Here is a 23,098-nt window from a genome sequence, read left to right on the forward strand (position 1 = left end):
TTTGCCGGCGTGCTGCAGGTGGTCACAACAGTGGTGGTTTCTAACACTGGTTAATTTGATAGGTCAAAATGGGTTCCTCATTGTCATAAACACTTTGACTGTTATTGAACCTGAATTTTTTAAGTGTTTTCCTTTTAGGTTCACTGGATTTTTGTGTGTTTCCCTTTATTTTTTCTATTTTACTTGTCATGCTTTATGTATTGTCCACTGTAATTAAAGTATCATTTTTATTGGCTTGTAAACTCTTAATTAACATAGCAGAGAGTTCATAGCCATTTGTCTGGCTTTTCTATTTTAACAATAAAATTTTTATATTTCATTTTAATAAGGCCAGATATTTCTAAAATCTTTTTCATGTTCTCTTCCTTTGCTTTCTGATTACCTTACGCTGAGAGGGAATAAATGTAAACTATGTTCCCTTTTCGATCTTCTGATTGAATTATTTTAAACTTTCTCTGACCTGAATTTTCTTTGATGTATAAGGGGAGTAGCTGTTCAACATTTTGAGGTGGGGAGGGATCTAAGTACCAATTATGAAATATCTCCTTTAGGAATTTAAATGCTACCTTTTGACTATATTGACTATGTACATCAATATTTAATTCCACCCAGCTACCCTTGGGTCAATACAATCATTTTAGTTACTGTAAATTTTAAATATATTTTAACATCTAGCACTTCACATTCCTTGGATTTTTCTTTTTAATTTGGAAATTATCACTTAAATTCTACTTTTCTTCTGTTTAACATGTGAGTTTTCCCTTTTGATTATTGTTGGAAATGTTCCTTGGGTGCTTAAGCTTACCTCTTGAGTTAGCTTGCTCTCGGATTTCCCTCCCTTACCCTTCACTACCTTACACAACATAAGGCTTCCATTTCAGACCACAAACCTCTTTGAGTGTTAATACCTATTAACACCAAACACCAGTAAGTGTTAATAATCCTTATTCTTACCTTTCCCATTCCTACTGTGTTTCTACCCTTCTCCTTCTCTCTAATTGTTTAATGTATGTCTTTCAACCTAAACAGTTCAATAGCTCAAACCTTTGGGAAAGGTATACTTACTTTTCAAGTTAGAACTTCTTGTATTTTTTGTTTTTCATACCGTGGGATTTGGAAAGTACCTACATATTCTCAAAACTGAAGGACACCAATGTGAGCAGTAATCTCAAACTGCAATTTGCCGCATACCTCCACTTGATCTCAGTGGAGGGAAACAAATGTCTATCTCCCAGGTTTGCATCCCCTGCAACAGCTTGGTGATCCATTCTACAAACTACCATATGGACTATAGGGCTCATGTACATAGAAACTATATTTCTCTCCTACTCTCTTCTACAAGTGGAATAATAGGTTTTACATCAAAATCAAACATAATACTGTGAAACATTATCAGGTGCTTTTAATAAATTAGCATACATGTTTTGCAAGTAAGTTTCCTATCCTCTTTTCACAGTCCCCCTGCCACTTGCTCTTTCAGTGACCCAGAGTGTCTGTCACTGTCCACTCTTACCTAGATGCTGTGAGTTAGTGTAGACATCTTCTAAGAAGAGGACAACATCATGGGTGAGAGCCTGAGTTTAAACTTGATCTATACAAGGCAGATCGTAAACACGTTTGATTTTTTTATGTGCCGCAAGTCTCTTTTGCAAGCCATCTCTATCATTATAGTGAAACACAGAGACAACATGTAAATGAATGAGTATGGCTGTGTTTCAGTAAAACTTTATTTACAAAAATAGATACCAGGCTGGGTTTGGTCCCTGACATGTGGTTTGCTGACCACTTGTTAGAGGTGCAGGTTTGGAGCCCAGTTACCTGAGAATGAGTATCTGTTCACTAATTTCTAGGTATGTGGTCTAGGGTAAGTTTCTTAACTGCCTTGTGCCACAAAAATAGGGCATTCGTAAAATGAAGATGATTATAAAATATGCTTTACAGGGTCCCTTTGAGGATTGAAGGAATTAGTACAGGTAAAGCTTCTGGAATTTATGTGCCTGGGAACATAATAAGCCCTAAACTCAATGTTGAATGTTGTGTTAGTTGGAGGCCAGTGCACTACATAGACACTGAGCGAACATTTGCAGCTTTTCCTTTCTCTTAACTTCTGTTGTTTAAGCCTTGGGTCCTCTCCCAGCCCTCCCCAGAGTAAAATCTTTAAGGAAATGCCAGTGGAGAGGTATAACTGCTGTCTGTGCTGTTGTTTTATTTCCAGAAGGGAACATTGTAGTGGCAACAGAGGGTCTTTCCAGGATACTTTGTAACACAAAAAAACAAGGTCGGCTTTGTTATAGCTGCAGAAAATCTCATTGCTTGTATTTCTTTTCACATGGTTTGCCAGTCAAGATCTATTTACTCCATGGTTTCTTGGCTAATTATTTCCAGCATGGCACTGATTGAGCTGTTAATAAAGTGTGAAGGTGCCTTGCAGATACATTCTGAGCCTTAAAGAAGCCATCTACATCTCAAACTGCAAACTGCTGTGTCCTCCGATCCCTCCAATATTCTGGCGATAGCATCTCCAATTGTAAAATTAATCAAACTTCTTTCAGTGACAGAAATGTTAATTTAAAATTTTTGTCACAATTACCGGGAGTGTTATTGCAGCTTCTGACTTGTAATTAATTTCTCCTTCCCTTTTTCCATCACTGGGTTAGTCTCCTTTGTAATCGTGATAAATGAAATAGCTGCCTGACCTTTTTTTTTTTTTTATTTAAAATAAATTACTTTACAAGAAAAAAATTACCTCTAGGTAATCAACACCTTCAGATAAACAGGGGAACATGGGGCATTAGGTACTTTATTGTTTCTCTCTGTCTTTCTATCTTTTTAATTTGTGTGTCTTCAGTGATTGAAATGACAAATGGAGAAAGAGCACCATGAGTCTACTTTTATGGCTGTGTTCCCATGTGGAACTAATTTGGGTTGCGGTGTTGGTTTTTATGGATGCTGGGGAATACCAGCAAAATCAGAGTGTGATACTAAGACATTGTAAATTAGAATAAAAGAAACCCGCAGGGAAAAGAGGAAACGAGATGTTATGTTTACTTGAGCAATAATTAGAAAGTGTAGTGCCCCCTCAGTGTGAACAAGCCCCTCACTACTCCCAGTGTGGGCTCAGACTAGATGCACGGTGGCCCCCCCGGGGAGCTTGCCGGAAATGCAGGATCTCAGGCACAGCCCCAGTCCCACTGAATCAAACAAATCCTCCTGTAACCTGTGTACGTACTAGAATTTGTAAAACACTGAAGCACAGACTTAACGATGAGGTGTCTCGGAGGCAGGTACGAATGAGGTTTATAAACAAGTAGCAAAGCTCACGGTACCTCATTACTACTTGTGCAGAGAATAAGAGATCCAGGGTGCATATTGGAATTTCAGAACGTGAACAATTCAAGGAATAGGGATGAAAAGAGGTAGTTACAAACACGAATTGGTTTTTTTGTCCCCCTGCAGGAAGGCCTAGCTTTCCCATGAGTGTATCAGAATTGCCAACTTTGGGGTGGCAGGGACCATCCAGCTCTACCACAGGAGGTCCCCAGACATCTGAGTGGAAAGAGTAATGGAAGGGAATCTACTGGATCCTGTAAAAATCCAAAGCAGTTGATATTAGAATGTAAAAAGCTTTTGTTGTGAAATGGGTTGTTGAGTTGGTTTAGCTGAAGTGATTTTGAGAGAATGAATAAGGATTTTCCTGCTTCTTGAAATTGAATGATGGGATATGGGAGGCTGTAACCTGGCTGAGGTGCTGGAGGCTAAGATCAAGTGGGTGTAGCAATGCTTGGGACCCATGAAGGGCCACCCCCTCTGCTATGCACTGGAAGTATAGCTGTGAAGACACTGTGGGCTCTACTCTGGAGGAACTCAGAATCTGAATATGGAGGGCAATGGTCTTGGTTTCTTTCTAGGGCTTGGCTTATTACTTTCTTTCTAGTACACTGCTTTTCTCAGTAATCCAGTCAGTGACTCTCTATTTAGCTTCTATTTTAACTCCAGACATTATCACAAGTAAAGCTAATGAATAGCGGTGAACTCTGGGCTACATTCCCTTGAGTTGGGACAGTTGGGGACTTGTGATGTCACTGGGAATGCACAAGGTAGTTAAAGAGGCTGCCTTTTAAAATCTCCACCCTAGGTAAAGGGCTATGAGAATAAGGATTACACACACAATGCTTTTCTGGGGAAAACAAGACTGGTTTGGGATCTTTGTTGTGAAATCCTCTGTCAAAATTAATTAAGGGAACCACATAATTATAATTTATGCATCTAGATGGCCCCCGATGGTTTGTTTATTAATATGGGATTCGTTTTGAAACATCTGAAATAGCAATGAAAAGACTAAATGGCCTTTTTAGGGGGGATAAATCTTAGAGAGCTAAAAGAATTTTTGATTTAATTATAACTTCATGGCAGTTATGGTTAGGATGGGGACATTCCCCCCTTTAAACTTGATCATGTTAGGTGTGAATCCTCCAATTAGGGGCCCTTGGATGGGAGGCCCTACGGAAAAGCCAGTATTATTTTTAAACCCTGGCCACATAACCAACAAACCTATTACAGGTGGCAAGGCTTGTAGGAGATAATTGCCAGCCCCCAGGTTCACAGGGAGGTGCTTGCTTCGAGATTGGGCTCCTCTGGCCCTTGATAAACACAGTTATCACTAACACACACATGCTGTTGAATATATTATTTCACTCACCAAATGGAGATTTAAAATGACTTTGCAACATGCCAAATTAGGTTAATTATCTTTTAAGAGTGTTTTGGAAAAAACTCTAAATGTTCTATTCTAAGGCTGCAGGGAACCTGGCATGAGCTGGCCTTTCTTTATTTATTTAAAAAAATCACTTATTTTTTGCTCCTGCTTTCATTACTATTGTTTGCTTCTGCAGACACGCAGCAAATATCTCTCATGGCACCCTCTTCCTCTGCCAGCCTAGTGTCCCTTCCATGGAGACCAAGGTCCTGTTGGAGAACCTCCCCTTCCTCATTCTCCATTCTTACCCACTGTGTCCTGGGAGAAGCCATAACTGAGCTCAGTTCTGGTTCTTGAAGATGCCCACCCATTTCCGTTATCCTGACATTTTGAAAAAGACATCTCAGTTCAGCAAGGAGCCTCACGAGGCCAGAAGCAGGGACTTCTTCATCAGAGAATCCTAGCATGGGCACAAGCTCAGGAGGCAGGCTCCAATGGGTATGTGTCTAATGGATGCCAGTGAAGTGTATCCACGCCACCAGAATGTAGTTGGCACTCAGTTGCTGGAATGGTGAACTGTGGGACTTCTTAGCTGAAAATTCCTTAAACCTTTTTGCTTTCTGTGGGATAGAGTGAAAACTCTAATAGCACCTACAACATCCCCCACCAGACTCCTTCCATGCCACTCTCAGTCTCTTTTAGCGTTTAACCCAATAGAGGTTCTCAAGACCCTGAAGGTATCAAGCGTCTCCTTGCTATTGCGTTTCCAACATGCTCTTCGCTTTCCCTGAGGAGTCTTCTCCTCTCCATCTCTACCTTCCATGTCCCTTTGCTGGTCAACTCCTGCTGCACTTGAGTTCTCTGCTTTGATCTCTATGAAACCTCTCTGAGCCCCCAATGCTGGTTCAGGCTTGTGTCTGTTTCTACAGCATCTCCTACCACCCCCACACTCCCAAATTACCCAGAACCTTCACCTTCAAGAGTGTGAGCTCATTGAGGACAGATATCTTTCCTGTCTTATCTACTGTTGGATCCCTGGCCTCTATGCCCTTCCTAGAGCAGCTACTCAGTTGTCTGGTGTTGAAAGACTTAGTTGCCTCTGCATGTTCGTAGGTGAGTTAAATTGTCATCAGAGAGAATAAGCCTCCAGACTTGGGGGCCTCATTAAGAATAGAATATTAACTCTGGAAGAACCTAAGCAGAAAGACTTGAGAGGTGTATGGATTGCAGAGATTCTGCCATTATGGTCGCTGAGAAATGTCTTTGTCCTATGGGAGCAGCAGTGTGCTGAGGGTGACTTCTAGAGCAGCTGATATTGGCATATCAGGATCTTCTAAGTAATCTGACTTAAACGGTGCTCTAGTACCAAAGGCTGGTGATCTTTGAAGTCTGTGAACTCCTAGAATTAAACGAAAAGTCTTGTGTGTGAATGACAGAAGTAGTTATCCATCTCTGAAAACCTCTGCCCCCTTCCTCTTCCAAACCCCATTAATTAGGATTTCCAATCTTTTGTTTACCTTTTCTCACCTTTTCTATGTCACAAAGTAGAAGGAGTTGCTTAAGTAACTCTGTTGGTAAAGAATTCTGAATGCATTGGTCTCTTTGAAAGATCTCGGAATATTTCATTTCACCCTTTGGCATTACTACCAGAAAATTCCTTTCTGGGAACATGTGAGAACTTGTTTCAGTCAATGTAGTAAGGATCATCTCTAAGTTTGTAGAATGGCTTAGAAATAAGAAATTGCTGGCATTTTGTGAACATTTCCTATGTTCTGTGTATTAAGTTCATGCTTTTATGGCTTGTATCTCATTTTAATACTCACAGCAGGGTACTATTATTGTCCTCATTTTATCAATGAGGGAAACTGAGGCCCAGAGAGAGAGGCTTGCCCAATAGCATGCAGCCAGTAAGAGGTGAAGTCAGTATTTGAACCTAAAGAGTTGGTTTCTAGAACCCATGTTCTTACTTAATACATTATTATAGGTGATCTTGCAGGCCTCATTTCACAGATAAGAAAAGTATGGGTGAGAGAAGCTAAGGAACTTAACCATGGTCACCCTGTTCTGTGATTCGCAGAACCAGGCTTGAAACCAGACCTGGTTCCCCTGCCAGTGCTGGTGACCCTCAGGCTGTTCTACCTCCTGGTGGTTGTCGGCAGCTGGTATCTTCTGGTTCACACCCAGGTCCTTAGAAAACCCTCTGGAGGTTCTACTGATAATTTCCTATCTTAGCCGTACGAATGCTTCAACATGGGATAGCTTCTACCTGAGAGCAACTTTTGCTTCCCCATCCTCCATGAGGCAGCCACACTGTGTGCTCAGTCCCATTGCATCTGTGATTAATGCCACTCTCAGTGGGTGTTCTAAAGGCAGTAACTTTGGTAAATTGTCTTAAGGGAGCTAGTGCGATGTGATTCCTCATTAGCTGTGAAAGTTGGTGCAAACATTCCTAGAACCACTGGAGGTATTAGATCCTGAACTCTCTGGGCATAGAGTAGCTCTCTGTTCTTCACTATTTTTAAGGACAGTGTTCTAAGCTGCAGAGTGAGCTAGGACACTGAACCAAGGGGATCTTTTAAATAGTATTTTTAATCATGAACCATTCCAAGTGTTCTCTTCTGGCAAGATCTTTTCTCCAGATCACTGTATTTGTAGGCCAAAAGTGACTATGGTTCAGCTGGGTTTGGTATGTCTGAAACTATTGGCCAATGGCAGCATTCATGTCTCCTGCTGACCTTCTTGACAAGAATATTACACCGCTATGCTATAAATGGCATTACTTGTTCTCGTTCAATAATTATTCATTGTAGGTCAATACTGTGCCAGGCATAGAGATACAGGGTAAACTAGATAGTTAAGATCCTTCCTTTGGAGGCTCTGGACAATAAACAGAGATAAAGGAAAAGAAAGACAGCTGTGCAGTGAGCTATGTGCTATGAAGGACATAGGCGAGGGAGCAGTGATAGTGACTGCAAGGATGTACCTAAATACCAAGGACCATTAGAGGTGGCCTCTTTATGGAGGTTCTATTTATAGGAAAACTGAAATAGGAGAGAAAACCAGGGGGAAGCATTCCAGGCAGAGGAAATAGCATATACAAAGACGCTGAGGTGGGGAAAAAGCCTGGCAGTGTTGAGAAACTGAAGACAGAGAATACCAGCTGGAGAGTCAGGCATGAGAGGCAGTTGTCATTCACATGACAGCGTCTTACTGTTGGGGAAGTAGGCGGGATCTGGGTTGTGCAGGACCATGTGGGTGTTGGTACATGGGCAGGGATATTAGTAAGTCACTGCAACCTTTTAGGCAGAGAATCTATATGATATCATTGATAATTTTGAAAGCTCCCTCTGGCTCTTGTGTCAAGATTGGATTGGACTGGAAAGTGCAAAGTGTTGCTGAAAGAAATCTTAGAAGACCTAAATAGAAAGACAACCTGTGTTTGTGAATTGGAAGACTTAGAAGCATGAAAATGATAAGGCTCCCCAGAGAAATACACAGATTCAGTGTAATCCCTATTAAAAAAATGAGGGCTTTTTTTTTTTTTTCAGAAATAGAAAAAGTAATCCTAAAATTTATGTGAAATCTCAAGGGACCTCAAATGACCAAAGCAGTGTTGAAAAAGAACAAAGATAATTTAGACTTCCTGGTTTCAAAATTATACAAACTCCAGTAAACAAAATAGTGTGGGATTGGCATAAGGGAAGACATATAGACCAGTGGAATAGAATAGAGCACCTAGAAGGAAAGTCTAACATATAAGATCAAATGATTTTTGACAAGGATGTCAAGACCATTCAATGGGGGTAGAATGTGTCTTTTCATCAAATGGTGCTGGGAAAACTGGATATCCACATGCAAAAGGATGAAGTCGGATCCTTACTTTACAATATACACAAAAATTAACCCCGAAGGAATCAAAGATATAAACATAAGAGCCAAAACTATAAAATTCTTAGAAGAAAATAAAGGGAAAGCATCAGGAGATTTGACTTGACCATGACTTTTTTCATATGACACTAAAGCCACAGGCAACAAAAGAAAAATAAGACTTCATTAAAATTAAAAAGTGTGCAACCAAGAACACTACCAAGAGAATGGAAATGGAACCAACAAAATGAGAAAAATGACTGTAAATCACGTATCTGACAAAGGATTAATATCCAGAATATATTAAACCTTAACAACAACAAACTCCAATAAGCCCAATTTAAAAATAGGCAGAGACTCCTGGGTGGCACTGTATGTTAAGCATCTGACTCAATTTCTGCTCAGGTCATGATCTCAGTGTTTTGGGATCAAACCCTGAATTGGGCTCCACACTATCAGTATGGATGTCAGCTAGGGATTCTCTTTCTCTGCCCCTCCCCTGCCTGTGTGCTCCCATGCTCATGCTCTCTCGCTCTTTCTCTCTCTCTCTCTCTCTCTCTCTCTCTCTCTCTCTCTCTCTCAAAATGAATAAATAAAAATAAAAATGGGCAAAGGACTTGAATAGACATTTCTCCAGTAAAAACATACAAATGGCCAACAAGCACATGAAAAGATGTTCAACATCATTATTCATTGGGGAAATGCAAATCAAAACCACAATGAGATAGTATTTCACATCTGTTAGGATGGTTATTACCAAAAAAAAAAAAAATAGAAAACAGGATGTGGAGAAATTGGGACCCTTGTATATTGCTGGTGGGAATGTAAAATGGTACAGCTGCTTTGGAAAACAGTTATGGTAGTTCTTCAAACAATTAAAAAAAGATACAATATGATTCAGCAACTCTACTTGTGGATCTATGCCCCAAAGAATTGAAAGCAGAGACTCAGAGACTTGTCTATCAGTGTTCACAGTTATTCACAGTTGCCAAAAGATGGGAACAACCCCAATGCCCATCAAAAAATGAATAAAAAAGTTTGTGTATGTGTGTGTATGTATACATGCATGCACACACAGTGAAATACTATTCAGCCTTTAAAAGGAGAGAAATTCTGACATGTGCCACAACATCGATTAACTTTGAAAACATTATGCTAAGTGGAATAAGCCAGACATAAAAGGATATATATTGTATAATTCCACTTATGTGAAATACCTAGAGAAGATAAATTCATACAGTCACAAAGTAGAGTAGATGTTTCCAGGGTCTAGAGGAAGTTATTTAATGTGTACAGGATTTCAGTTTGTGTTGATGAAAAGTTCTGGAGATGAATAGTGGTGATGGTTGCACAACATTGTGAATGTAGGTAATCACATTGGATTGTATACATACAGTGGTGGCAGTGATCAATTTTATGTTAGGTATATTTTACTGCAATTAAATGAAATAAAAAATATTGGATTGGAAGAAGGGAAAATACATAGGTAGATAGATATAAACAGGTATACTGGTAAGGAAGAATTTTGCACAAGGCTAAGTTAAGAGAGGATGATATCTTAGGTTAGGGTGAGGGCAGGTGAAATGAAGAAAGAATTTTTGGCAGGGGAGTGTTATTTGTAGGTTTGGAATATCACCCATTAAGGGTTTGTTTGTTTGTTTGTTTGTTTATTTATTTATTTATTTTTATCTTGAGGCAAAATAAAAATACCTCTCATTGAAATATATTTTACTTTGGGAAAATTCTGTCATTACAGTGGCTTAAGTATCTGTAGATGCTTACCCAGTTTGAGTAGAAAGTTGATTGGGTGTTAAGTTACTCGCATTGACTTTTGACATTTATATGTTCCTCCCTTGGTAATTCTTGTACCCTTGGTTTACCTGTCTGGTACAAGGAAAACTAGCATTAGTGTTAAGGGTCTCTGACTCCATGGTCTTACCTGTAAATAAATTCCCCCAAATTCTCAGCAGACACTTGTTTTTGAGAGGCAAGTTAGCATATAAAATATTGATTTTAATGTAGTATTTGCATTGCAAATTAGCTCTTTGGAATAAGTAGAGTTTTTGTTGTTGTTTTTGTTTGTTTGTTTGTTTTGGATCCTCAAAGGATGACAAAACAGCTTTTATTTCTTACCAGCTTGTGTTTCTGAGATTTACACAAAATCTTACTGGAGGCCCTCACACAAAGGTTTGGGCAAATGGTCACAATTTCCTGAAGTGATAGTTTTTCTCCCTGTGCTAAGAGGAGAGTCACAGTGGATATTGTAGAGGTTCATTTTGGAATGCGTACTCCTTCTGAAGCCTGTTCATTAAAGCAAAGAGAAATACTTTAATGACTCCTGTGTGCAGATTGGACCCTGATTTCTGGAGTGGAACAGCTGTGTTGGTATTACAGTGGGTAGAAGGGCTGCAGTGCCTTGTTTAGACCTGGGATGAACTGATTGGAGGATGATGAGTGGGGTTTGGACAGCCACCGTGGGACTGAGAGGCTGATCCCACGATGTTTTATGCTCATGGCCAACATCAGAAAGGGGGCCAGGTTGGGGCACCTGGGTGGCTTAGTGGCGTCTGACTCTTGGTTTTGGCTCAGGTCATGATCTCATGGATTTGGGGTTTGAGCCCTGCATCAGGCTGTGCGCTGACAGTGCAGAGCCTGCTTGGGATTCTCTCTCTCTCCCCTTCTCTGCCCCTGGCTCATGCACATGCGATCATTCTCTGTCTCTGTCTCTCTTTCTCAAAAAATAAACATACATTTGAAAAAAGGGTGGGGGCATGTGTCAGTAGGGAACCCAACCCACAGGTACTGAGTTCCATCCTAAAGAAAACAATCTCCTTGAGGAGGTGGTGAGGATTCAGGGGCTTTTGCAAAAGACTTTATAGTTATTTTCTTTTTTACTTTTAAAACCACACAGTCTTCCTAGGCTGTCTTGAGTTTATGGGGGAAAACTTGTAATGCCTATTATGAAAATAACAGTGGCCATTGTAGCTCTCCATAAATATTAACTAACATGCCAGGGACTGTGTTAAGAGTCTGTTATAAACTGATTTGTGTTACCTTACAATTTATATGTTGAAGCCCTAACCCCAAAGGTGATTGTGTTTGGAGAGAGTGATTTTAGGGAGGTAAGTAAGGCTAAATGAGGTCATAATGGTAGGGCTGTAATGGAGTAGGACAGGTATTCTTATAAGAAGAGACAGAGAGATGTGGGGGAGGTGCATACTAAGAAGGCAGCTATCAGCAAGCTACGATGTGATGTCTAACCAGATAGTGACCCTACTGGCACCTTGATGTTAGACTTCCAGTCTCCAGAACCATGAGAAGATAACTTTCTGTTGTTTAAGCCACCCTGCCTGTGGTATTGTGTTTTAGCAGCCTGAGCCAACTGATACAGGATCCTATGTAATTTATCCCACCTAATCCTCACAAGGAACCTATAAGATAGATAGTATTTTCCCAGTTTTACAGACGAAGACACACACTTCAGGTTGAAGGCAGCCTCTCTTAAACTTTGTGAGTCATAGTTGCACTCAAGAAACATTCTTTCCTTGCTTCAAACGGCTTAATTTCTGTTACTGTGATACTAGATATGGTGTTTTACCTTCCATGGATCACCATCGCCTGCTAAGGCAGCTTGTACATAGCAGGTCCTCATAGTCTCATTGAACAAAAGATGGAGAGGCACTGCAGGTGAAAGTTAATGTGGAGTTCTTTGGATCATCACCCACTTAATTTTGTTGATTTAACATATTATGTTTTCTCTACATAAGGTAAGCATTGCCCAGATAGAAAATTCAGCTCCATATCATGAGTGATTGACTTAATGTATCCTGAGGGGAAATTATGTTTCTTGGGCAATTCATTGCAAAGAAAAGATACATAAAGACAACCTGTGCACAACTGAGGTTTTTAGGCAGGGAAGTGGCTATTTGGTTATTTTTCAAACTAAGAACCTCATTTATGTCAACAGTGTTTTCCAAGGGTCATCTTGCTCACTTACCTCCAGAACTGAGTTGAGTGCAAAAAGCCTTTGGTCCATGTTCTCAATTATGTTTACTTCCTGGTGACTGACACTAGTGAACCCTAAGTCTTTGGGAAGAAATCCTTCCCCAGGTGACATTGTTGTCATTCATCTGAAGAGCCTCTTCTATGCCTTTTCTCCTCAGCTCCGAAAGAAAATTTTCTCAAGTCAACATGTACATGCCTTTTGCTTCCCTTTGTAATACCGTTACTAAAAGAGGTAAATTATTCTAATCTCCTTAGATGTTGCTTCAAGATAACAGATTACACATTAAAAATCCCAATTTTTAAGAACAAATTCACTGGGACTTCCCTGTTTTCCAGTACATGGCTCTATATTGTCACGTGATAGCTGAGCAAATTAGACTTGTTAAATAAAGAAAGACATTCTTTTTTTTTAATGTTTATTCATTTTGACAGGGTGCGAGTGAGCAGAGGAGGTGCAGAGAGAGGGGGAGAGAGAGAATTCCAAGCAGGCTCTACGCTGTCAGTGCAGAGCCCGATGCAGGTCTCAAACCCACCAACCGTGAGATCATGACCTTAGCTGAAACCAAGACTTGGACACTCAAATGACGGAGCCACCCAGGTACCCCTATAAGGTACCCCTATACAGAGTCATTCTTTAAAGAGATTTTTGGTCCTGGGTGAACAGAACTTAGAAAACTTGATGTACGACCATCCAAAATGAGCAAACATAGGGGTGCCTGGGTGGCTCAGTTGGTTAAGTGTCAGACTCTTGATTTCAGCTCAGGTCATGACCTTGTGGTTTGTGAGTTCGAACCCTGCCTCAGGCTCTGTGTTGACAGCATGGAGCCTGCTTGAGATTCTGTCTCTATCCCTTTCTCTTTGCCCCTCCCCCGTTCGTGCTGTCTCTGTCTCTCTCTCTCAAAATAAATAAGTAAATATTTAAAAATGAGCAAACACAGAACATCTTTTAGACATTGACTTCAACATATGTAGGTGTTTAAATAGTATTCACCTCTAGAGAGAGACTGAGATCAGGAAACCTGAAATTTGAATGTTAGTAAATTATCTAAAACAGCATATGTATATACGTAATAAAACAACAGGATCCATTTTACGGATTCATAATCGAATGTGAGTTTTCAAGAATTCATTTCTTAAGGTGAGATAAATCTCTTTCCTCATGTTTTCTTGTCAAAAATCTCTTAACCCTTTTACTGCCTTCAAAGTGATACCTAAGCTTTTAGAATGCTAGACATGGAAGGGAGCTCAGAGGAAACAGAATCCAACTCCCTCATTAGTAAAATGAGGAAAATTGTATTACCTGATTTGTCCAAGGTCACACACCTATTAATGGCAGGCTCAAAACTAAAACCCAGATGTCCCGATTCCCAGGAAACACAGATTTTGCTTCCAGTTGTAAAGGGGTAATTGCTTCCATCATTTGAAATCGAGATATGTCTCATCCCAAGATGGATGTGTAATTGTCGAAGGCATCATCTGTTATTCTGCCAAAGATTCAACACACTACTCAGTGGGAAACCAGCTCTAATTTAAGTCAGAGCAAATGACGTGTTTTTTGTTTTTTTATTTATTTTTTCCTATTGTGGGGCATGACAAGTTTCAAAAATAATGAGCTCCACTCACTAGACTTCTTTTTGGCTTGAGTATTCTACTCTAGTATTGAGTATTCTACTCTAGAATCATTCTTACTAATATCCTCTAAGGAGCTGAAGCATTATACATAGGTTCTCAGAGCCATGTTTTATTATAAGGATCATTCATACCAGTTATGCATAAGCACATACCAATAGAAAGAGAAATTTGCTGTACCGCCTGCATGTGTTTAACTGAATGTGGACTGGTGTACTGAGGTTTGAGATCATATTAAGGTTCGGGCCTCATTTTTATGTAAACCTTTTCTGGCCTGAGGCATTTTTCTCATTATAACCCTCCCTGCTGCCGTCTCCTGCCATAAAGGGAGCTTATGGTCATGACTGGCTATTTTTCAACTCATTGAAAAATATCAAAAGGTAGATAGCTTATTAATATCAAACATTTGAACATCTGGTTTAAATGGAGGGATAGAAACAAGTGCCTCTACAAACTTTCATCTATGGAAAGAGGTAAAGTGTTATCCAAACCCCACACTGGTACTCAAATGCCACCACCTTCTTCACAAATGCTTTGTGTCTGCTGCATGACCTAAATAATGTTTCTCAACCCTTTTGGGACACAGGCTCTATAGAGCGTTTAATGAAAGCCATAGACTTCCTCCACCTACCCATACTTAATACTTATGGACACACACACACACCCAACGTTGCTCTTAATTTCAGAGGCCTTAGCAATGCTCTGATGTCTATCAAGGGGCCTTGAGTTAAGAAATCCTAGTTAGTGTGTTAACTTTATTTATCCTAGAATCCAGAACTTAGAGACTTTGGGGAAATTACCATTGATTTCTTGAGATTTAAACCATGAACATTGGTCAGTATCTGGTTACAGTCCACAGCAACTGAAATAAATTTCTTATCAAAAATTCTTTTATTGAGTAGTAGGTGTGTCATGCCAGGCAGCCTGGAAATGCTTGAGATACCCTAACTCAGAAGCATGTGGTCTAGTTAAAAACAAAGTCAAACTAGCACATAAAATGGTTGGTTAATCACAAAGTGTCGTATTTCACCATGTAGAGTTCAGAAGGCAAAGGAACCTCTTTGGGTCACAGTGATGAAAGTCTTTCCAGGGTGGAAGGAAATGATCTGTTGCTTGAAGCCCAAATATACTTTAGGTAGATGGAGGGATAGGGGAAGGATATTTTGAGCAAGGGAGCAGTGCCTTAGCAAAGCTATTGGGGAAAATGTCAAATCAGCAAGAATATGAATAACGATAAGTATATGCAACAATTTTTTCTATTCCTAAGCATCACCTAACATAAATCTTCAGAGCTGGTGGTACTATTGACCTAATTCTGATGAGGAGGAGTGGTTATATAACCAATCAAACTAAATTGGCCACAGTTTAGAGTTGGACATACATTGTTTATTGAATGATGCTTTGTGTTCTCAGCTAAAAGATCTGCTTATTTTAACCTGGTCTCTGCAATTTTTTTCAATTTGATGTTATTTGCATCCCTGTATTTGCATATCCATATATACTCACACATGTGCAGAAAAACAGGAAAGGTATTTGAAGGTTTTATTCTAAAGTATTGGCAGTGGTTGCCTCTGGGGACTAGGGTTGGAAGGTGGTGATGGTAAAAGGAGAACTTTATTTTATTCTACATACTGCTGTATTGTTTGAACTCCTTACAATGAGCTTATATTACTTTTGTAATTAAAGAAAAAGAGAAAAAAGGAAAGAAATTGAATTTGACATATCTCCAAGTAATATGAAGCCCTTTCATCCTTTTGAAGGTACAAAGAAAAACAATTGTGCCTCAAGGGAAATTTATTTTATCAGAACCTGTACTTTTTTTCCCCTTTAATCATGTAATGAAGCATCTTGCCCTGGATTTCCAGTAAGCTTGCTTTGTTTAAATATGCAGATCTCTGCTAATAATTTATGGTAACTGGAAGTCATATTTGTTAGACTGGCATCTCATTGAGACACTGGCATGCACATGTGCTTAGGTGATGTTGGTCCCCTTCACTTTCTGTCTCTATATGATCTGGACTTCTGAAGATGATGTGCTGGCTTTCCCATAATCTCTCTTCCCCTCCATCCTGGGGTTAAGTAGGGGACAATTTCCTGTACCGTGCCCCAAGGCTGCAGGATGACCTGTAGAACCATGACCTTGGTGTCAGACTAGAGAATAGACATGCAATTTTGTTTGCTGTTGTGCTCAATGATGGTATATCATGCAAAAAATATATACATTGCCTCAGATGTATTTGATATTAATACCTGACTCATGAGTCTAAAAACCATACATTTAATGAAAAATAAAGGCAGGAACACACAGAAACACTTTAAGATGATGTATGAAGAAGGCAGGAATATGGATGGTCTCTATTTTTTGACAACTGTAAATTGCTTCAGGAAGCAGAAAGAGTATGGTAAGGAAAGACTAGCCATGTACATTTTGGGGTGAGTATAATAAGGAGAAATAATGTAGAAGCACTATGACATTATAGTTAAGAACATGGCTTCTGGCAGTCTAAATACTGCCTCCTCAACTTACTTAGCTTTTCTGTGCTTGAGTTTCCTCATCTGTAAAATAAAGTTGGTTATAGTGACTGCTTTCTGGGATTATTAGGAATTTTAAGGTTGTTTGTATTTATACAACATTTGGAATAGTGCCTGGTACACAGAAGGTTGTGATGAAAAATATAAACTAATATGTCCATCATCTAGTGAGCGATTAGTGCTTGCCAGACCCAACTGAATAGGCTGTATATGCCCTAGTTTATTCCTCAGAACCTTATAAGAGGCTTTATGATTGCTCTCATTTCACAGTTGAAGACAACAAAGCCCAGAAAGAATGAGTAGGCACAAAGAACAGAATTTAAATACAGGCAGTTAGATTTCAGAGCTCATGCTCTCAACTATAATCATCTATTAGAGATAGAAAGGGAGAAAAAGGAAATTCTGATCCCAAACCAAGTATCTGCTCCATGGCTTAAAATATTGTACAATGGGCACAGGGTTTCCTTTTGGGGTGATGAGAACCTATGGAGTTAGATCATGCTGATGTTGGCATAATGTTGTGAATGTACTTAGTGCCACTGAATTGTTTACTTTAAAATGATAAATTCTACCTTCTGTGTATTTTACTGCAATAATAAAGAAGGTAGCAGGTACGGGGACAAGTAGCCCCCATGTAAAGAATATGTTGACTGTTAATCTTTGTTACCAACAACTGAGAACAGCGTGTGTCAAAGACAACAATCCCTCTTCTCTTTGAGTTTGATGCCTATTCCTGAGACAGGGATTCTTCTAGCTTTATTACAAAGGCATTCAATGCAAAATGTGGGTGTAATGAAATCTCCCTGTGGCAAGCTCATAACAACTGTCCCTCCTATAAGTAGAGAGGCATAATTGTATTTTCTTCCCTGATGATGAAGTTACTTGCATATTTTAAGTCCTGAAGTGAGAAAAGAGAAAAGCAGAGTCTAAGAGGGATTTTGTTTTCTGTGGATAATAATTTTACAAGACTGAAGGCAACATGAAGAGGAATGAAGTGAAAGGGAAATATTAAGCAATATAAATTAAGCATAATTTGTCTTTAATTTTGGTTTTTACTGAAGTCTATGCATGGAGCCCATCGTCTACTTGCTGGAAAAGAAAAAAAAATGTGTTTTTAACATTCTGCACAGTTGTTTAGCACCCAAAGCCATAGAGAACTTTAATCCTTTAGTGAAGAGGGACTAACAATTGACAGTATAGTGTGTTTATGTGGGTTTCATCATGAAACAACAGAATCGTTGACCTATTGGTGTGATGACTTGATAGTAATAAAGACATAATTAAGGGTAATCTTGCCTAGGGTTGACTGTTTAACAGCTTGTTTGTCTTATTTGGTTTATTATATTGAACCCAAAACAGAGATATCAGACTAAATCATTAAAATTTATAACCACAACATAACACACAACATTGTAAGAGAGCCCTGTGTGCCCTGTTCCCTTATTTTAGCCATGAAGAGGAGACTGAAAGCCTATTTTATTTAAAAAACTGGTCTTGGGGCGCCTGGGTGGCGCAGTCGGTTAAGCCTCCGACTTCAGCCAGGTCACGATCTCGCGGTCCGTGAGTTCGAGCCCCGCGTCAGGCTCTGGGCTGATGGCTCGGAGCCTGGAGCCTGTTTCCGATTCTGTGTCTCCCTCTCTCTCTGCCCCTCCCCCGTTCATGCTCTCTCTCTGTCCCAAAAATAAATAAAAAACGTTGAAAAAAAAATTAAAAAACTGGTCTTATTAAGACATGCCTTGGGAAAGTTAAAAGAATTTTTATCTGGTGTTAAATCAATGTAAATGCAGTATGCAGAAGCAGATTCTGACATATTTAAAATGGGTGGTACTTTTTTTTAAGAGTTTTTTTTTTTTTTTTTTCTTTAGAGCATGCAAGCAGGGAAGGGGCAGAGGGAGAGAGAGGATCTTAAGCAGGCTCCACACCCAGCTTGGAGCCTGATTCAGGGCTCTATCCCACAATCCGTGAGATCATGACCTGAGCTGAAATCAAGAGTTGGATGCTTAGCCAACTGAGCCACTCAGGCACCTCAAATGGGTGGTACTTTTGCTAACAAAAGAAAGAAGCCAGAACAATGGAATAGACTGTTGTTGCTACAAAAAAGGCCTGGTCGCAGAGCCCCAGACTCAGTTAACATCCAGAGAAATCCAACACCAAATCCTCACCATTATCTTCCAAGCTGTATTGTATTCCTTAATAACTTACCAGAGGAGACTCATGGAATGATGCTATCAGCTGCTAAGTTCTCTGGTTTCAAGGAAATAGGTTTCCTACTTGGGAAACATGATATTGCTTTTATTGAATTTGAAAATGGTGCATGAGCTGGAGAGGCCAGGTGGGCTGTCTAAATTTTGCAAGATACTTAGGGTCACTCCCCCCACTGCCATGAAGATCAGCAAGCCAAGAACTAATTTTTGGATATACTCCTTTTAAAGATTTAGTGTTTTCTTATAGTGGTTATTCCTCAAGCATTTGGTCATGTCACTTTGCTGATTTGGGACATGGGGGAATAAATATTTAGCATTTTTTGTGGAGAATTTAAAAATGATATTCTTTCGAGACTTTTAGTGTTGCTGTTTTTGTCTCAGTAGACTTAGAAATGTGGAAGTCTTAATTTTGTACTATGAAAATTGACTCGTAGTCTAAAACAAAGTACATACCCTGGTATTGCCATTATAAAATCAGCATCACTGTTTTCATAGCCTGTGAAAGAGAAAACAAACCTGTTGCAGGGTGTGGATGGGGGTAGGCAGAAGCAAAGAAAAGGTGGTTTTCCTCCTTGGAAAGGTGAGCTCCAGAGGGCAATTTCTTGAGAATGGCATGTGGCCTCATCCCTCATGTCTCCTTTCCCAAAGCTGCCATTCATTTCAGAAGGGAGGAAGCAAAATAGGTGAAGAAATATAGAATGGTTCCAGGCTGGATTTTGATAATTCTTTTGTTATATTTCCTAGTTCTGTGATGAAAGTTGAGATGGCAGATCCAGTTGTCAAGCTGCTTGGATGGTGCTGCACTCAGGTGAATAAGTGTTATTTCTTTACATTTACTGATAGGAAACCAAGAACCCAGTCTCCTCAGAATTGGATGTAGGCTACCAAATAGTCCATGCTAAAGAATGGTTACTATTCGATTTATTCTGAAAAACATACATGGGGAACATAGTTCTTAATTTGACTTACTTGGTTTCACTCATTCCCTGGATGATAAATGTTCTGCTTATGGGATAATATTTTATGCTTTTGAAGGTTTGAATCATTGAGTTGTACTAAGTGTTGCAAGATGTATTACCTCTCAAAATTGTTCTGATATTAGTGTGATCTGGGTCTTTAATCTGATGGTCTAGAATGGTTACATTGGTCCAAGATGCCAATCACTGTCAGAAACATCGTATCATATTTGCTAGTATACCATTAGCCATGCATTAGTGATATTAGGCTTTGTGATTTCCATTTAAATAGCATAAGATGCATTAGGAGCAGAATGTTACTGTTATCTTGTATTATACATATTCAGAATGGTGTTTGTTAAAAGGTGAGACATGTCACTTCTTGTCCTGCTTTCTGTTTTTATAAATGATAATTGGTTGCAGATTTTCTGGTGATCTGAAAGCATTTTGCTTATGTTAATGTGAAATGGGATGTTGCTAATTTAGGGAAGGATGAAAAAAGGAAGAGACGTATGTCTTACTGAGAAAATAGAATTATGTCCTGGGGCTAAGCTTGGGCTGTCTTTCCTTGATATGGAATTTTATTGTCTATACTTGGGGATTAGAGGTTACAGACTGGCTATGAAGCAGTTATTTAATTGTTGCCTAGATGGTGCAACTGATTTCCAAGAACCTATCCTCCTGTGTGTCCTGGATCCTTGGTTTGTGTTCTCAGTACCTTGGGCAGTCCCTCCATTAGCCTCCTAAGGAATAATTGCCCTCAAACTGTGGTCTCAGATCCCTTACACTTACAAATTATTAAGGATTTTAAAGGACTTTGGTTAAATATTTACTTTATTACAAATTAGTTATAAATATTAAATTTATGTATTTATTTTTAAAATAACAAACCTTGGGGTGCCTGAGTGGCTCAGTCAGTTAAGCTTCTGACTCTTGATTTCAGCTCAGGTTGTGATCTCACAGTTTGTAAATTCAAGCCCTGCATTGGGCTCTGTGCTGACAGGATGGAGCCTGCTTGGAATTCTTTCTCTTCCTCTCTCTCTCTGATTCTCTCCTGCTCTCACTCTAAATAAGTAAGTAAATAAGTAAGTTAAGTAAGTAAAACCTTTACATAATAACTACATTTTTAAATGAACAATAGCTATGTTTTCCAAAACAAAAAGAAATTTGAAGAGTGATAATGTTTTTACAATTTTTCAAAACTTTTTAGTGTTTGGATTAATATAAGACAGATTCTTTTATCTGCCAATTGCGTTCATTCTGTTGTGGTAGGTTCACGAAGGTTGAGGTACATGAATAAAATCTGGTCTCACACAGATGTGTAGCTGCAAGAGAGATGAATATTTTAATGTCCTCTTTTAGATCATTATGGATATTCTTCTTTGATAATACTCCTAAACTTGACAAGTGGTAGTTTTTCCAAAGGTATTTGAAGTATGAAATCTGAAACCATATGAATTAATGTTTTATATTCTGTAAAATTAAAATCAGTTGGTCTTCCTTTTATTTTGAAAGGGCCTTTTACTTCTGAAAGATTCTATAATTTCATGTATTGATCATTTGGAAAATATTGGTGCAGTTCTGCCAAATGCTGACACATTTCAGTGTACAATATAAAAATATATTCACTAATCTCACGCTCCACATGATCAGAAAAATTTTTATGTAGTGGGAAGCTTTTAAGCTCACAGATAAAAATTTTTCCAAAAACAGTTAATTTTGCTTGAAAGCTCACATTTCATCATTGGCAACAAATAATGTAAGTTCTCCTTGAAATGACAGTTTCATGGTCTTTAATTTAGAAGAAAAAAAATGTCTCCCAAATACTCAAGTGTCACTACCATTGCGTGTCTGTTGTTCTTTCAAGTAAAAGTTGTGTTCTATTTAAGAAAGTGGTTAGTTCAGCTCTCTGCTCAACCACACAAGTGCTTTTCCTTGAGACAACTGTCCGATTTCAGTTAGTAACGAAAGTGGGTGTGCAACCTTACCATTTTGTCATACAGAATAGTAAAAAGACATGCACTCAAGAGCCAAGATTTAACAGAGTTAAAAATTTTTAACTCCCTTATCAAATAACTTAAAAAGTTTTTTAATGTTTATTTATTTTTGAAGGAGAGAGAGACAGAGTGTGTGAGTGGGGGAGGGGCAGACACACACACACTCACACACAATCTGAAGCAGGTTCCAGGCTCTGAGCTGTCAGCACAGAGCCTGACATGGGGCTTGAACTCACAAACCGCGAGATCATGACCTGCGCCAAAGTCGGATGCTCAACCAACTGAGCCACCAAGGCACCCCTCAAGTAACTTTTAAAAGGTCAACGCCTTGTCCTCCTCTTTTTTCTGTATTCCAGTGTGGGGGGAAGAGAGGGTGGTGTGTGTGTGTGTGTGTGTGTGTGTGTGTGTGTGTGTGTGTGTGAGAGAGAGAGAGAGAGAGAGAGAGACGTTGCCTTGATTTGTGCTAAACCATTTTTTTTTTAATATTTATTTATTTAGAGCATGAGGGCAGGAGAGGCGCAGAGAGTGAGGAGAGAGAGAATCCCAAGCAGGCTCTGCACTGTCAGCACGGAGCCTGAGGAGGGGCTGGAACTCAAGAACTGTGAGATCATGACATGAGCTGAAATCAAGAATTTGGCAGTTAACCAGCTGAGACACCCAGGCACTCCTAATCCACTTAGTTTTACCACCATTACTTTCACATCATCAGTGTAAAAGGTTAAAAGGGTGAAAAAGGCAATAGTGTCTTAGGTTTATCACAACAATAGTCTTGACCTGTTGGCTTCCCCATGGGTTCTTTGGACAACCCCACCCCCACCCCACCCCACCATCCTCCTTCCCCTGGGGTTCTGTGGGCCACACTTTGAGAATTGGTACTCTGCGGTAACATTTTGTTCTACAATGGTAATCCTTTGTGAAATTTTTTCCCCTTATTTTCTTTTATGATTAACTCTCTGAACTTAACTAAGTTATCAGCTATACTGTGACTCCCATCCTAAGTGCTTTACCTGTGTGAAATATTTATCTCTAAGTGAATTGCTTAGCAGATGTTCCCACTGAAAAATAAGTTAAGGCAGAGATTCTCAGAGAAGAAAAATATTAAAGAGCATTGATCCAAACCTTTAGCGACTAGGTAATATTATTGTGATCTAATCACAGTGGCAGAATGTTCCTCAGACGTCGAAACGAACAGCTCCATAATTTTCACAGTGT

General features: G+C 39.3%; 1 long non-coding RNA gene across 1 annotated transcript in view; it reads left to right on the forward strand.

Moving 5' to 3' along the window:
• The window catches only part of LOC124524833 (uncharacterized), a 353,057-nt gene that overhangs the window by 99,529 nt on the left and 230,430 nt on the right, over positions 1 to 23,098 (forward strand). The window contains exon 2 of the long non-coding RNA XR_006965321.1: positions 19,678 to 19,741. This is a non-coding gene — a long non-coding RNA (uncharacterized LOC124524833). The remainder of the gene's footprint in view (positions 1 to 19,677; positions 19,742 to 23,098) is intronic.

This window comes from Lynx rufus, unplaced genomic scaffold, assembly GCF_022079265.1.
Source record: "Lynx rufus isolate CCGP_SWC_20201006 ecotype Redwood Valley unplaced genomic scaffold, mLynRuf1.p SCAF_4, whole genome shotgun sequence".
NCBI lineage: Eukaryota > Metazoa > Chordata > Mammalia > Carnivora > Felidae > Lynx > Lynx rufus.